This window comes from Oncorhynchus keta, chromosome 18 (genome assembly GCF_023373465.1).
Source record: "Oncorhynchus keta strain PuntledgeMale-10-30-2019 chromosome 18, Oket_V2, whole genome shotgun sequence".
Lineage (NCBI taxonomy): Eukaryota > Metazoa > Chordata > Actinopteri > Salmoniformes > Salmonidae > Oncorhynchus > Oncorhynchus keta.
Genome location: NC_068438.1, coordinates 11372436 through 11386759, shown reverse-complemented (window position 1 = coordinate 11386759; position 14324 = coordinate 11372436). Strand labels below are relative to the sequence as shown.

Genomic DNA, 14324 nt, shown 5'->3' with positions numbered 1-14324 from the left:
AAAAGCACTATTCATGATCAACAACTTGCCACAGTACCACTCTCTGACATGTAGCTCAGGGGATATTTTTATCTCATTTCAGACATAAAGATTCCAACTGTGAATCTAAATCACATGACGCTAAATCACTCCACCAGATAAACCAGCCAACTGTAGATTACAGAGAAATTCATAAGCAGGGCCACGTACAGAAGCAGTGGTTCTGCTACAAACACTTTCAAGTGGACGTCCAATGGTCCCCAATGATGGGGAGTTAAAGCTGATGTCACTGCCATTAATCTGGAGTTCAGGGTTCCTTCCTTTGACACCACAAATGGATCATTCTGACGGCCAGGTCGCTTCCGTGCTGTATCTTATTCCACCAATAGCGAGGATGATTTATGGAAAAACTGCATTTGGTGAGATTAGCATTTCACACTTCTCTTTTTGTGAAATATGACTTGGATGTAATCCTCACAGTTGACACAATCCAAGGCTCCAGCTCCAACCACTGTTCACAGTCACCCTAGAGATTAATATTACTACAAAGAGCTTAGGATGCTGACAGATATAATATACTACTTGCTACAGGTTCAACACATCTGCTCGTGCTCCTTAGGGGATCAAATTATAATACATATAAACAAATTGCTCCACTTTTGAAATTCTAAGCATGTAATGGCATTGCATAATATGTGTGTGTTGTTGTCTGGTAACTATATTATGTTTGTATCAAATATACAGTGCATGGTGTATTAAAATGTCCTGTTTCGTATTCTTTTGTTAATTAATGAAATGTACAAATTGCATGTTGTTTTTAATTAATGTAGTTGAGCTAACTAACTTTTCTTCAAAAATGTTATTTCAAGTTGACTTTTCATGTTGAACATAAATCACACTCACCATTTGAGGCTGTAAGGGCCAATGGGGCCACAGTAAGTGAAACCCCTAGTAGAGGTGGGTTCAACAAGCAGTCAAGTGTAATACTGATTCATTACCCTTTCACTGCAGTGGGCTAAATCAGTATCACACTGAGTGTTTCTTGGTAGTCTAAAACCAATCTATTTTGAAATAAAAGTATACACCTCATATACATGGTTATGGGCTTACAAAAAAAGAGTTTGAGTTTGCATCCCAATATTACACTTTATATAAGTCACAGACAACTGAAATATAACAAAACTGTTTGAAAAAGAAACACCACATTTTTTGGCAATTAAAAAATATATATTTGTATTAATTCTGAAATTACAAAAACTATTAATAACATTCTACCCATGAGGCCACTGGGTCATTTGACTGCAGGAAAGGGCTGCGTAGACGAGTGAGCTTGTAAGACTTGGAAAAGGAAAAGTATCAAGGTGGATTTGCGTCCAATCACACGCTTACATTTTCAGGACTTATTCTCAGGGACACAGCTAACCTACAGTACGTGCTTAAATGATGCTTCTAAGGGGGTATAGTCTAATAGGCTAACGTTAGACTACTCAGACTACTCATGTGGGGTACATGAAAACACTATCAAATAATCTCACATGCCATAGGCCTAAGCATTCAGAACAACTCATATCTCTGTTAAACGCTACATAAACTGACATGGCAATTTACATATATAAACAGTTTGGTTTATTGATGTCACATGACAAGGATCGACATTAACGTGCCACATAATCATGTCATATTTATCTCCTCAAGCTAACAGTATATAAATGTCACCCAGTAATTAGACTGTATCGCTCAGACACAATATGAAAAGTATTTTCTTTCTTTTTCTGCACTTATCCTCCACTGAGTCCTCTTGGGAGCTGTGGTAATGAGCCACCTTTATTCCTTTTTCATAGCAACGCTGTGCCGTGCGACCTTGTGTGCCTGTTGTAGTATTCAAATGACACAAACTACACACAAGACACTAAATAATGGGCCGGAAATATAATAAAATCAGCAATCAGAAATAGGATAAGAAAAGCTAAGTCACTCATCGACCGTTAAATCTTTACTGAAGACCCATCTCTTCAGTAGGTCCTACGATTGAGTGTAGTCTAGTCTAGGAGTGCGAAGGTGAACGGCAAGGCACTGGAGTGACGAGCAACCTTTGCCGGTTCCCCTCTCTCCACTGGGATTCTCTGCCTCTGAGCCGATTACGGGGGCTGAGTTACTGGCTTGCTAGTGCTCTCCCATGCCGTCCCCAGGAGGAGTGCATCACGTCGTGACCGACTTTTGAAAAACTTTACTCAACTTGAGTGAGTTGAGTCACTGATGTGATATCCCTGTCTGGTTTTGTGCGCTCTGGGCCTTGTGCGGAGAGGAAGAGCTTTGTGGGCTACACTTTGCCTTGTTTCAGGGTAGTAAGTTGGTGGTCTGTTGATATCCCACCGGGCGTGTGGGGGCTGTATCGTCAGACAGGACCACACTGTCCAGTATCTATGTGCCAGGGGGCTAGGGTCAGTCTGTCCTATCTGATGTAATGTGTGAAGTATGCTCCCTTTAATTCTCTCTCTCTCTCTCCCGCTCTCCCTCCCTTGGTGTCCTGTGTGATACACATTTTAAAAGCATGTCAAAAGTTTATATGTGAGAATTGCCAGAACAATCTGAGATACCAAAAATATTTTCCTTTTCCTTTCGCGCTGGTGTAGAATCGCCCTAAGGTCTAAGTAGTCCATTTGGACATGAATGTAATTTTAGCATTAGTCAATGGTGAATGTGTTGTAGTTGTTTTGACCTGCAGCAAGCACAGAGGTTAACTTTGGTTTACACTGTGAAGTGTTTGCTCACATTGGGGCTGTGAAAACCCATCATATTCTGCAGAGGCCCTTACCGCCGCAAAAATACTTCAAACAAGATGTTCCATACATCACCACATATATGATCTCTGGAGGTAGGTGAGAAGAATGGAAAAAGCACTCTACTAGAAGCCTTAACCTCTTCATTGTGTAGGGAGAGGGTTTTGTTGTTTTCTTAGACTATACCTACATTATTTCATTCATGGCACCATACAATTTCAGTAGTACCACTGACCTTTCAACAATATGGATGTTACGGACACAGGTATCCTGTGTGTGTGTTTCTTTTCTCTCCTTCTCCCCTCACAGGTGGAAATCATCACTCCCCAATCAGTCACAAATAAATCATCAATCAGAAGACACACCTCCTCCTGTTTCCATTACCCTATCACATTCCCTTTCCTTTGGTTTAAAAACCCAGTCAGTTGTTTCCTCTGAAGCAATCTCTCTGTAAATGCCATATGTTTGTAGATCTCTTGTGTGGTTTAGGATACATGTCACTTTGTCCCCACCTGTGAGTATTGTTTTTGGTTATGGTGTTTGGGTGTTTGTTTGATGGTGGGAAAAGGAGGTAGCCCATGTGCATACATTACCCATAGGTAAACTTTGTTAAATACACTAGTTAGAACTGGGCGGACCACCCACTGTATTTTTGGTTTGTTAGTTAGCTGTGGTTGAAATAGGCTAGTCTAGCTTAGGGATGTTTTTGGATGCTTATTGTTTCTTTCCTTGGGTCCAGCTCAGCCTCTTTTCCTGTTTTAAGTTGTTGTGGTTATTTGTTCTCACTGTTACGTTTTCACTATTATAATTTGCATGAGTTATGTTACGGATCTCGTTACCATCCTAGACTGTCGGGCCAAAGGGATTCGTAACAATGGATAACTATGAATACTGAATATCAAACACAATTGTAATGTACTGAGGCATGTAGTGAAGTAGGAGGGGTACATCAGAGTGCCAGGCTTTTTTCACTATACTCGATTCTGGGATTCATCCAATGGCATTGAGGAGTATACCACCTCGGTCACCGGCTTCATCAATAAGTGCATCGATTAGGTCGTCCCCACAGTGGCCGTACGATCATATTCCAACCAGAAGCCATGGATTATAGGCAACATCCACACCAAGCTAAAGGCACAAGCTGCCACTTTCAAGGAGTGGGACAGTAATCCGGACACTTATAAGAAATCCTATGCCCTCAGAAGACCCATCAAACAGGCAAAGAGTCACGACAGGACTAAGATTGAATCCTACTACACCGGCTGTGTCGCTCGTCAGATGTGGCAGGGTTGGCAAACTAATACGGACTACAAAGGGAAACCAAGCTGCCCAGTGATGTGAGCCTTTTTATGCTCGTTTCGAGGCAAGCAACACTGAAGCATGCAAAAGTGCACCAGCTGTTCCGGACGACTGTGTGATCAGGTCAACATTCACAAGGCCGTGGGGCCAAACGGATTACCAGGACGTGTACTTGGAGCATGCACGGACCAATTGGCAAGTGTCCTCACTGTCATTTTCAACCTCTCCCTGACCAAGTCTATAATACCTAAATGTTTCAAGCAGACCACCATAGTCTATGTGGACAAGAACGTGAAAGTAACCTGCCTAAATGACTCCCGCCCTGAAGCACTCACATCATTAGCCACAAAGTGTTTTGAAAGGCTGGTCATGGCTCACATCAACACCATCATCCCGGAAACCCTAGACTCACTCAAATTCATATACCGCCCAAACAGATCAATAGATGACGCAATCTCAATTTCACTCCTCACTGCCCTTTCCCACCTGGACAAAAATAATACCTATGTGAGAATGCTGTTCACTGACTACAGCTCAGCATTCAACACCATAGTGCCCACAAACCTCATCACTAAGCTAAGGTCCCTGGGATTTAACACCTCCCTCTGCAACTGGATCCTGGTCTTCCTAATGGGCCACCCCCAGGTGGTAAGGGTAGGCAACAAAACATCTGCCACGCTAATCCTCAGCACCCCCCAGGGGTGCGTACTTAGTCCCCTCCTGTACTCCCTGTTCACCCACGACTGTGGCCAAGCACAACTCCAACACCATTACTCCCTTTTCTGACGTAACAATGGTTGTAGGCCTGATCACCGACAACGATGAGACAGCCTGTAGGGAGGAGGTCAGAGACCTGGCACTATGATGCCAGGACAACAACCCCCCTAACATGAGCAAGACAAAGGAGCTGATTGTAGACTGCAGAAAACGGAGGGCCGAACACGCCCCATTAACATCGATAGGGCTGTAGTGAAGTGGGTTGAGAGTGTCAAGAACCTTGGTGTCCACATCACCAACAAACTATCATGGTTCAAACACACCAAGACAGCCGTGAAGAGGGCACAACAATGCCTATTCCCCCTCAGGAGATCTGATTTGGCATGCTAACGCAGATCCTAAAAATGTTCTTTAGCTGCACCATCGAGAACATCCTGACCGTTTGCATCACCGCCTGGTATGGCAACTGTTCGGCATCTGACCGTAAGGGGCTACAGAGGGCAGTGCGTATGGTCCAGTACATCACTTGTGCCAAGCTTCCTGTCATCCAGGACCTCTATACTAGGCGGTGTCAGAGGAAGGCCCAAAAAATTGTCAAAGACTCCAGTCACTCAAGTCATAGACTGTTCTCTTAGCTACCGCACAGTATGCTCTACCGGAGCGCCAAGTCCTTAACAGCTTTTTCCCCCGAGCCATAAGAATGCTGAACAATTAATCTAATTGCCACCCGGACTATTTGCATTGACCCCCCCCACCGCCTTCTATTCTGTTAGTTTTTTAAAACTTTAGTTTATTTAGTCAATTGTTTTTGAACTCTATTTTTTTTTAAACTGCATTGTTGGTTAAGAGCTTGTAAGTAAGCATTTTACGGTAAGGCCTGTTGTTTTCGGAGCATGTGACAAATACATTTGATTTGAAGTAGTAAGGCTACAGTAATTGTTTTGAAAACATGAGTATATTTCATGTTAGTATTATGTTTAATTTTCAATGTTGTCATACTTAAAAGTCATAAAATGCTCTGGAAAACAAGAGCCATAAAATGCAATCAAACCGAAAAGTGCAGTCCGTATTAGATAAAGAATCCTCGTCGGTTGCCAACTGCGACACATGGGGACCTGAGTTCTAGTTTACAAAATGCATTCGTTACCCACTTTCAAATACATACTTGTTTAATCTGAAACAGCCAATAATTTCCCTCATGAATTTTCATGCTAGTGACTGCCTCACCCTCATGAATATTCAATATGCCCGGCCAACAGTGGAGAGCCCACTGCTTTCTGCACCCTGTTGCAATACAGCATATCTCACCAACAGGTCGATAGAGAGCTACCAGTAGCTCGTAACCCACCTATGAGTAGGTTGTCAAACAATTCTGAAAGTACATGCAATTTTCACAAGTATCAGACACCACAAGCTCCCAGCTACTATCTCATCAACACAACATTGACATTATCCCACACCTGGTGAGCAACTATTGGCTTAAAAATCAAAACCTAACACAATATCTGCCAATTAATTTCCAGTAATATTGCCTGTCTATCTGTGTGGTGTGCACGTTTGTCTATCACTCTGTGTGTAGTCAGCCAGTTGATTTGATAACCGTCTTGTGGGTTGAGAGATACTTTCCTGAAAACATTTAATTGAGAAGGTTAACTGCAAAGTAGCCTTACCTGGCAAAAGTATGCAGTATCATGAGTAACTATATCATTTGAATCTATTGTTTGTTATTTGCTAACTTTGCCATGAAATGAGCAGACGGCAGTACAGAACCATCGCTAGACCTGCACATTAGATGGAACAATCCACACTCGATAGATGCGCAATTAAAGGGGAATTACACACAAATCTAAATGAGTTACATTTTCTTCCAGGCCTAAAAAAAAGTGTCTTCTGATGTGATTTAAGCATTAACATGGACTCAGAACATCACATTTTGTTTATCTATGAACAACTGTAATTTTGAGAGTATCAAAGTTATATATTTAGAACCAGGAAAACTTAAACCGAGAACATAATTTGTGAAAATAGGCCCTCCCTTAAAGTTGTTTATTAACCATTATTTGACCAGGTATATTGACAGAAAATAGAGTGCACTAATTGCTCTTGTACAGGAAAAGAGTACAATGTGCCTATTTGAATGCTAGATAAAAATGTGTAGCTCGCGACTTGTTACACTTTCCAGAGTAGCTCTTAAGCTAGAAAACATGTGTAGACCCCTGCAATACAGTATCAGTGATAAATCCTGAGGTATCCATCCAGCAGACACCTCTCCCTGCCTTCCTGAAGAGAAATGATGTATATGAAATGCTAAAGTCTGGGTTTTAGACCCCATCATTGCACTGAGACTGCACCAGTGAATGTGGTAAATTACCTGTTAATGGCGTCAGACCGAGGCTCTGCATCTGTCCTCGTGCTCCTAGACCTTAGTGCTGCTTTTGGCACCATCAATCACCACATTAATTTGGAGAGATAAGAAAACCTAATTGGTCTACACAGACAAGTTCTTACCTGTTTTAGATCTTGTCTGTCGGAAAGATATCTTTTCGTCTCTGTGGATGGTTTGTCCTCTGACAAATCAATTGTAAGTTTCGGCATGGTAAGGTTCGGTTTTAGGACCACTATTGTTTTAAATATATATTCCACCACTCGGTGATGTCATTCAGAAACAAAATGTCAACTTTCTTGTCTATGCAGACGACACACAGCTGTACATTTCGATGAAACATGGTGAAGCCCCAAAATTGTCTACCCTGTTAGCCTGTGTTTCAGACATAAGGAAGTGGATGGCGGCAAATGTTTGACTTTTTAAGCTCGGACAAAACAGAGATGCTAGTTCTAGGTCCCAAGGAACAAATATATCTGCTGTTGGATCAAAAAATGAATCTTGATGGTTGTACAGTAATCTTAAATAAAGTGACCACCTCGGCGTTACTCTGGACCCTGATCTCTCTTTTGATGAACTTATCAATAATATTTCAAAGACAGCTTTTTTCCACCACTGTAAGATTGGAAAATTCTGACACTTTTTGTCCAAAAATGATGCAGAAAAGCTAATCCATGCTTTTGTCACTTCTTCATTAGACTACTACAATACTATACTCTCCGGCTACCCGGATAAAGCACTAAATAAACTTCAGTTAGTGCTAAACACGGCTGCTAGAATCCTGACTAGAAGCAAAACATTTCATCATATTACTCCAGTGCTAGCATCTCTACATTGGCTTCCTGTTAAGGCTAGGGCTGATTTCAAGGTTTTACTGCTAACCTACAAAGCATTACATGGGCTTGCTCCAACCCATCTCTCCGATTTGGTCCTGCCGTACATACCTATGCTACGGTCACAAGACACAGGCCAACTTATTGTTCCTAGAATTTCTAAGCAAACAGCTGGAATCAGGGCTTTATCCTATGTGTATATGTGTGTGTGTATACATGTATATGAGAGAGCGAGAGCTACATTTTTATGGTATGATCTGCCTATCCATGTGAGAGACGTAGACTTGGTCTCAACCTTGAAATCTTTACTGAAGACTCATCTCTTCAGTAGGTTCTATGATTGAGTATAGTCTGGCCCAGGGGTGCTAAGGTGAACGGCAAGGCACTGGAGCGACAAACTGCCCTTGCTGTCTCTGCCTGGCTATCCTCTCTCCACTGGGATTCCCTGCCTCTGACCCTATTACGGGGGCTAAGTCACTGGCTTACTAGTGCTCTTTTATGCTGTCCCTAGGAGGGGTGTGTCACTTGAGTGGGTTGAGTCACAGACATGATCTTCCTGTCCGGTTTTGCACCCCCTCGGGCTTGTGCGGTGGAGGTGGGCCTCGGGGTCGTACGTTGGTGGTCTGCTGATATCCCTCTAGTGGTGTGCTTTTGGCAAATTGGGTGGGGTTAAATCCTCCCTGGTTGGCCCTGTCCGGTTGCATCGGGGCCACAGTTACCCCGATCCCACCCCTTTCTCAGTCTCCAGTATCTATGCTGCAATACTGCCGCTGGGCTAGGGTGTCTGTGATATCTGGTGTAATTCTCCTGTCTCATCTGGTGTCCTGTGTGAATTTAAGAATGTTCCCTCTAATTCTCTCTCTCTCCCTCTATCCCTCCCCTCCTGGAAGACCTGAGCCCTAGGATCATGGATCATGCCTCAGGACTATCTGGCCTGATTACTTCTGGCTGTCCCCAGTCTACCTGGTCGTGCTGCTGCTCCAGTTTCAACTGTTCTGCCGGCGGCTAGGGAACCCTGACCTGTTCCAGTGACTTTCTACCTTGTCGCAGACCTGCTGTCTTCGACTCTCTCTACTGCACCTGCTGTCTTAACCTCTGAATGCTCGGTTATGAAAAGCCAACTGACATGTAGTCCTGAGGTACTGACCTGTTGCACCCTCTATAACCAATGTGATTATTATTTGACCCTGCTGGTCATCTAGGAACGTTTGAACATCTTGAAGAACAATCTGGCCTTAAATGGCCATGTACTCGTATAATCTCCACCCGGCACAACCAGAAGAGGACTGGCCACTCCTCAGAGCCTGGTTCTTCTCTGTTTCTTGCTATGTTCCTGCCTTTCTAGGGAGTTTTTCCTAGCCACCGTGCTTCTACATCTGCATTGCTTGCTGTTTGGGGTTTTAGGCTGGGTTTCTGTATGGCAACCGCTGATGTAAAAAGGGCTTTATAAATACATTTGATTAATTGATCATAAGTAAGTTAGTGTATAGTGCATATATAATTTACTGAGTTGGTAAATTATTCAAAGAGCTTTTAAATAATGCAAGGGCAAAGTATCAATCAAAGCAGATTTTCAGCAGCAATGTTTTTGGCCCAGTTGATCAGCAGTGTTATATGTATTCCCATGGCTTTGTTCCTGAAGCCCTGGTTTGATTTGAATATCATGAAACATGTCCTTTCCTGTTGACATTTTAATGAGGACTACTGCCCAAAGCTCTGTCTCTCTCTCTGTCTCTGTAGACCTGACAGGGACTAACATTTGAAATATTGAATTGTGTGGCTTGGGATCTATTTAATTAGCGATAAGGACACACACAGAGCGACGTGTCTTTGGAGGAAGTAAAACAATCCACCTTGGAATAGCAATCGCTTTTGACATAGCAGTTCACGTTGAAACAACGTTTCTCTGGCTTTGGTGTGTGGATTGTTCTCTGGTCAGGAGGTGGTATTCCAGTATTAATGAAACAACATAAAAACAAAGTTATATAGTGGCCACCTTGCTCAGAGAACTGTTGACTCACACCAACAGGGTTGTATTTTCTCTTTCAGGTCAGAGGGATTATCAGAGTCTGGTCCAAACACACTTCTACTGTTGGAGAGTGTTTTTTACAGGCACTGAATCCATTGCCCACCTGGTCAACTTCTCCATAACTGATAACAGAGGAGACATTCTCTGATTGCCCTAAAATGGCTGAGATAGGACCACAACAGTCTTCGTAAAATGCTTGCTTCATTGTCCAGCATGGGATTATAGCTAACTAGGGCCCGGGAGGACAGGTGCCGGACCCATGATATGATTGTGTGAGCCAGGTCATTGAGTGCTGCAGATGGAGCCTGAGTGTGGACCCTATCTAGTCTTCTCAATCCCCCATGTGGTGTAGGGGATCGCTGGGCTCAGGCTGCTAGCGACATATTAGTATGGCTAGTTCATATCTAATTCAGGTGGTGCACTACAGCTGTGTCAGGCCCAACCAAGGAGTCTAGAGTGGGGAGACTAACACCAGCAGCACATAACCCACTGTCATACCAGGCACAGGGAGAGAGAATGATTAGTAGGACAAGCTCTGCAGTCAGCCGAGATTGACGGGCACCGCCAAAGTTTACAGTCACTCTGGATGATGAGACCCAAACAGCAGACGGAAACACACAGAAACTATCCTACCTTGAATGCCGTTCTGAGAGTCCTAGAGGTGTGGTACTGATATGGTAGTAATCTCACAGTAGTTTCCAGCCATTTCTTTTACCTACCTATCCACACTTTTCAGAGGCAGTACTTAATTGAAGGAAGGTAGGATTGAAGGAGCAAAGAAAATGAAGGGAGGGAGGTTGAGAGGGAGAAGCTAGAAAGGAAGCTCGGAAGGAAGGAAGGTAAGAATAAACAAACAAACAAAGGAAGAAGAAAATACCAAATAATGAAGGAAGGAGGGCAGTTAGAGTATGAAGAGTACTTGGACCAGAGAGACAGCTACACCATGTCTGCCACAGTAACTACAGTAGTCTCAGAGACTCTAGCCACAGTGAACCATAGAGCCATAATACACCAGAGAGGAAAACCTTAGAGGAAAAAGTGTCCAATCCTTCATCCTAACTACATGCATACTGTGAATTAAACAGTTGGGGCGACATCTTCCGTCCATTACACTGCACTGACGTGGACAAAATAGGGATTATATAATACTTGCAGCAGGAATCCAATGTTTTTAGCAATAAAGTCCATGAGATGGTAGCAATTGTTTACTTTAGATCTGCATAAAACTATGTGAAATTGGTGCATTGGATCATTGGATGAATGTAATGCAACTGCAAACTGCTGTATTCCTCCAAATGTGTTTCATATAAATGACCCTGACGTCTATGGGAAATTGTTTTTGGAGAAGAAAAGAAATGTAAACAGAAGAACGAAGGGAACGATAACTTGACCATCCCACCACAGTTGACCTGACTAAACCACTTTAAGTTAACTTTGATCAAAGTGATAAATATAGTCATCATCCTTCTGAATATGAAACAAATCAATAATGTATTATTTTTGATAGATGGTACCAGTTTGTTTATTAATGATTGATGCTTAATAATTTCTAAAGGACTTAATGATGTGTAATTGGTCCAGTTTCATGGGAGCGGGTCAAACAAAATACATGGATTGTTTCAACAGACAACAACACATCACAACAAGCCACACAGAGGCATCATTGCATTGCAGTTTTAGTGTAATATTTGCGTGGTGCAACATGGTGTCATTAGAATATGTCAAAAGTAACATTTAACCATTGCATTTATACAGTAACATTAGAAAGCATTCACACCCCTAAGCTTTTCCACATTCTATTGTTAAAAAGTGGGATTCAAACTGATCTAATTGTGATTTTCTGTCAACAATCTATACAAAATACTCTAATGTCAAAGTGGAAGAAGAATTCTAATTTGTAAAAAAAATAATAATAATAAAGAAACATACAAAATAAAACACTAATATATATTGTTTAGGTAAGTATTCAACCCCCTCCATCAAAACATGTTCGGATCACCTTTGGCAGCCTCCCGAGTGGCGCAGCGGGCTAAGGTTTGGTCACGGCCAGTCGTGACCAGGAGACCCATGAGGCGGTGCACAATTGGCCCAACGTCGTCCGGTCTAGGGGAGGGTTTGGCCGGCCGGGATTTCCTTGTCCCATCGCGCTCTAGCGACTCCTTGTGGCAGGCTAGGCGCCTGCAAGCTGAACCCGGTCGCCGGTGTCTCCTCCAACACATTGGTGTGACTGTCTTCAGGGACTTAATTTGTAAGTCGCTCTGGATAAGAGCGTCTGCTAAATGACTTAAATGTAAATGTAAATGTTAAGTGAGCAGTGTATCAAGTAGCAGTACGGCTTGGCAGGGTCGTGTTTCAGAGGACGCATGGCTCTCGACCTTCGCCTCTCCCGAATTCGTACGGGAACAAGATTGTAACTACGAATGGATATCATGAAATTGGGGAGAGAAAGGGGTAAAAGTACCAAAAAATGTGGATAAATAAATATCACCTTTGGCAGGGATTACAGCTGTGAGTCTTTCTGGGCAAGTCTCTAAGAGCTTTTCACACCTGGATTGTACAATATTATACAATAAAATTCTTCAAGCTCTGTCAAGTTGGTTGTTGATCATTGCTAGACAGCTATTTTCAAGTCTTGGCATAGATATTCAACACGATTTATGTGAAATCTGTAGTTAGACCAGGAACATTCAATGTTGTCTTGGTTAGCAACTCCGGTGTATATTTGGCCTTGTGTGTTTTAGGTTATGGTTCCGCTGAAAGGTGAATTTTCCTCCCAGTGTCTGTTGGAAAGCAGACTGAACCAGGTTTTCCTTTAGTGTTTTGCCTGTGCTTAGTTCTATTACGTTTATTTTCATCCCACCAAAAAACTATTGTCCTTGCTGATGACAAGCATACCCATAACAGGAAGCTGCCACCACCATGCCTGAAAATCTGAAGAGTGGAACTTCGTGATGTGTTGTGTTGGATTTGTCCCAAACTTAACACTTTGTATTTGGGACATAAAATACATTTCTTTGACAATTTCTTGGAAGTTTTACTTTAGTAAAACTGTCGGCCAGTGACTCTTAATTTAATCATTTTTAAATTCAGGCAGCAACACAACAAAATGTGGAAAAGGAGTGTTAATACTTTCTCAAGGCACTACTGGGCGTCACCTTGGCTGAGACAGTGCATTTGGAAAGTATTCATACCTCTTCACTTTTTCCACACTTTGTTAAATTACATCCCTATTCTAAAATGGATTAAATAAAAACATTTATTCATCAATCTACCCCATAACGACAAAGCAAAAACAGGTTTTTAGACATTTTCACAAATGTGTATATATATTCTATAAAAGAAATACCTTATTTACATAAGTATTGAGATGTTTCTACAACTTGGAGTCAACCTGTGGTAAATTCTATTGATTGGACATGACATAGGATCCCACAGTTGACAGTGCATGTCAGAGTAAAAATCAAGCGATGAGGTTGAAGAAATTGTCCGTAGAGCTCCGAGACGGGATTATGTCCAGACACAGATCTTGGGAAGGGAACCAAAGGTCCCCAATAGCACAGTGGCCTCCATCATTCTTAAATGGGAGAAGTTTGTAGCCACCAAGATTCTTCCAAGAACTGGCCGCCCGGCCAAACTGAGCGGCCAATTCAGGAGAAGGGCCTTGGTCTGGGAGGCGACCAAGAACCTGATAGTCACTCTGACAGAGCTCCAGAGATCCTCTGTGGGAAACCTTCCAGAAAGACATCCATCTCTGCAGCACTCCCCCTAATCAGGCCTTCCTGGTTGAATGGCCAGACGGAAGCCACTTCTCAGTAAAAGGCACATGACAGCCCGCTTGGTGTTTACCAAAAGCCATATAAAGGACTCTCAGACCATGAAAAAAAAAAAAAAATTCTGATCTGAAGAAACCAAAATGTAACTCTTTGGCCTTAATGCCAAGCGTCACGTCTGGAGGAAACTTGGCACCATCCTTATGTTGAAGCATGGTGGTGGCAGCATCATGTTGTTGGGATGTTTTTCAGCAGCAGGGACTGGGAGGCTAGTCAGGATCGAGGGAAAGTTGTAGGAAAAAAGTACAGAGAGATCCTTGATCTAAACCTTCTCCAGAGTGCTCAGGACCTCAGACTGGGGCGAAGGTTCACCTTGCAACAGGACAACGACCCTAAGCACACAGACAAGGCAACGCAGGAGTTGCTTTGGGATACGTCTCTGAATGTCCTTGAGTTGCCTAGCCAGAGCCCGGACTTGAACCCAATCGAACATCTCTGGAGAGACCTGATAATAGCTGTGCAGTGAAGCTCTCC

General features: G+C 42.7%; 1 protein-coding gene and 1 long non-coding RNA gene across 3 annotated transcripts in view; one reads left to right on the top strand and one right to left on the bottom strand.

Moving 5' to 3' along the window:
- The window catches only part of LOC118397254 (limbic system-associated membrane protein-like), a 1147967-nt gene that overhangs the window by 578885 nt on the left and 554758 nt on the right, over positions 1-14324 (bottom strand). The window lies entirely within an intron of this gene.
- On the top strand, positions 3209-10276 carry LOC127908626 (uncharacterized). Its single transcript, XR_008067796.1, has 3 exons — positions 3209-3273; positions 8882-9130; positions 10041-10276. It is a non-coding gene; the product is annotated as an uncharacterized LOC127908626 (long non-coding RNA).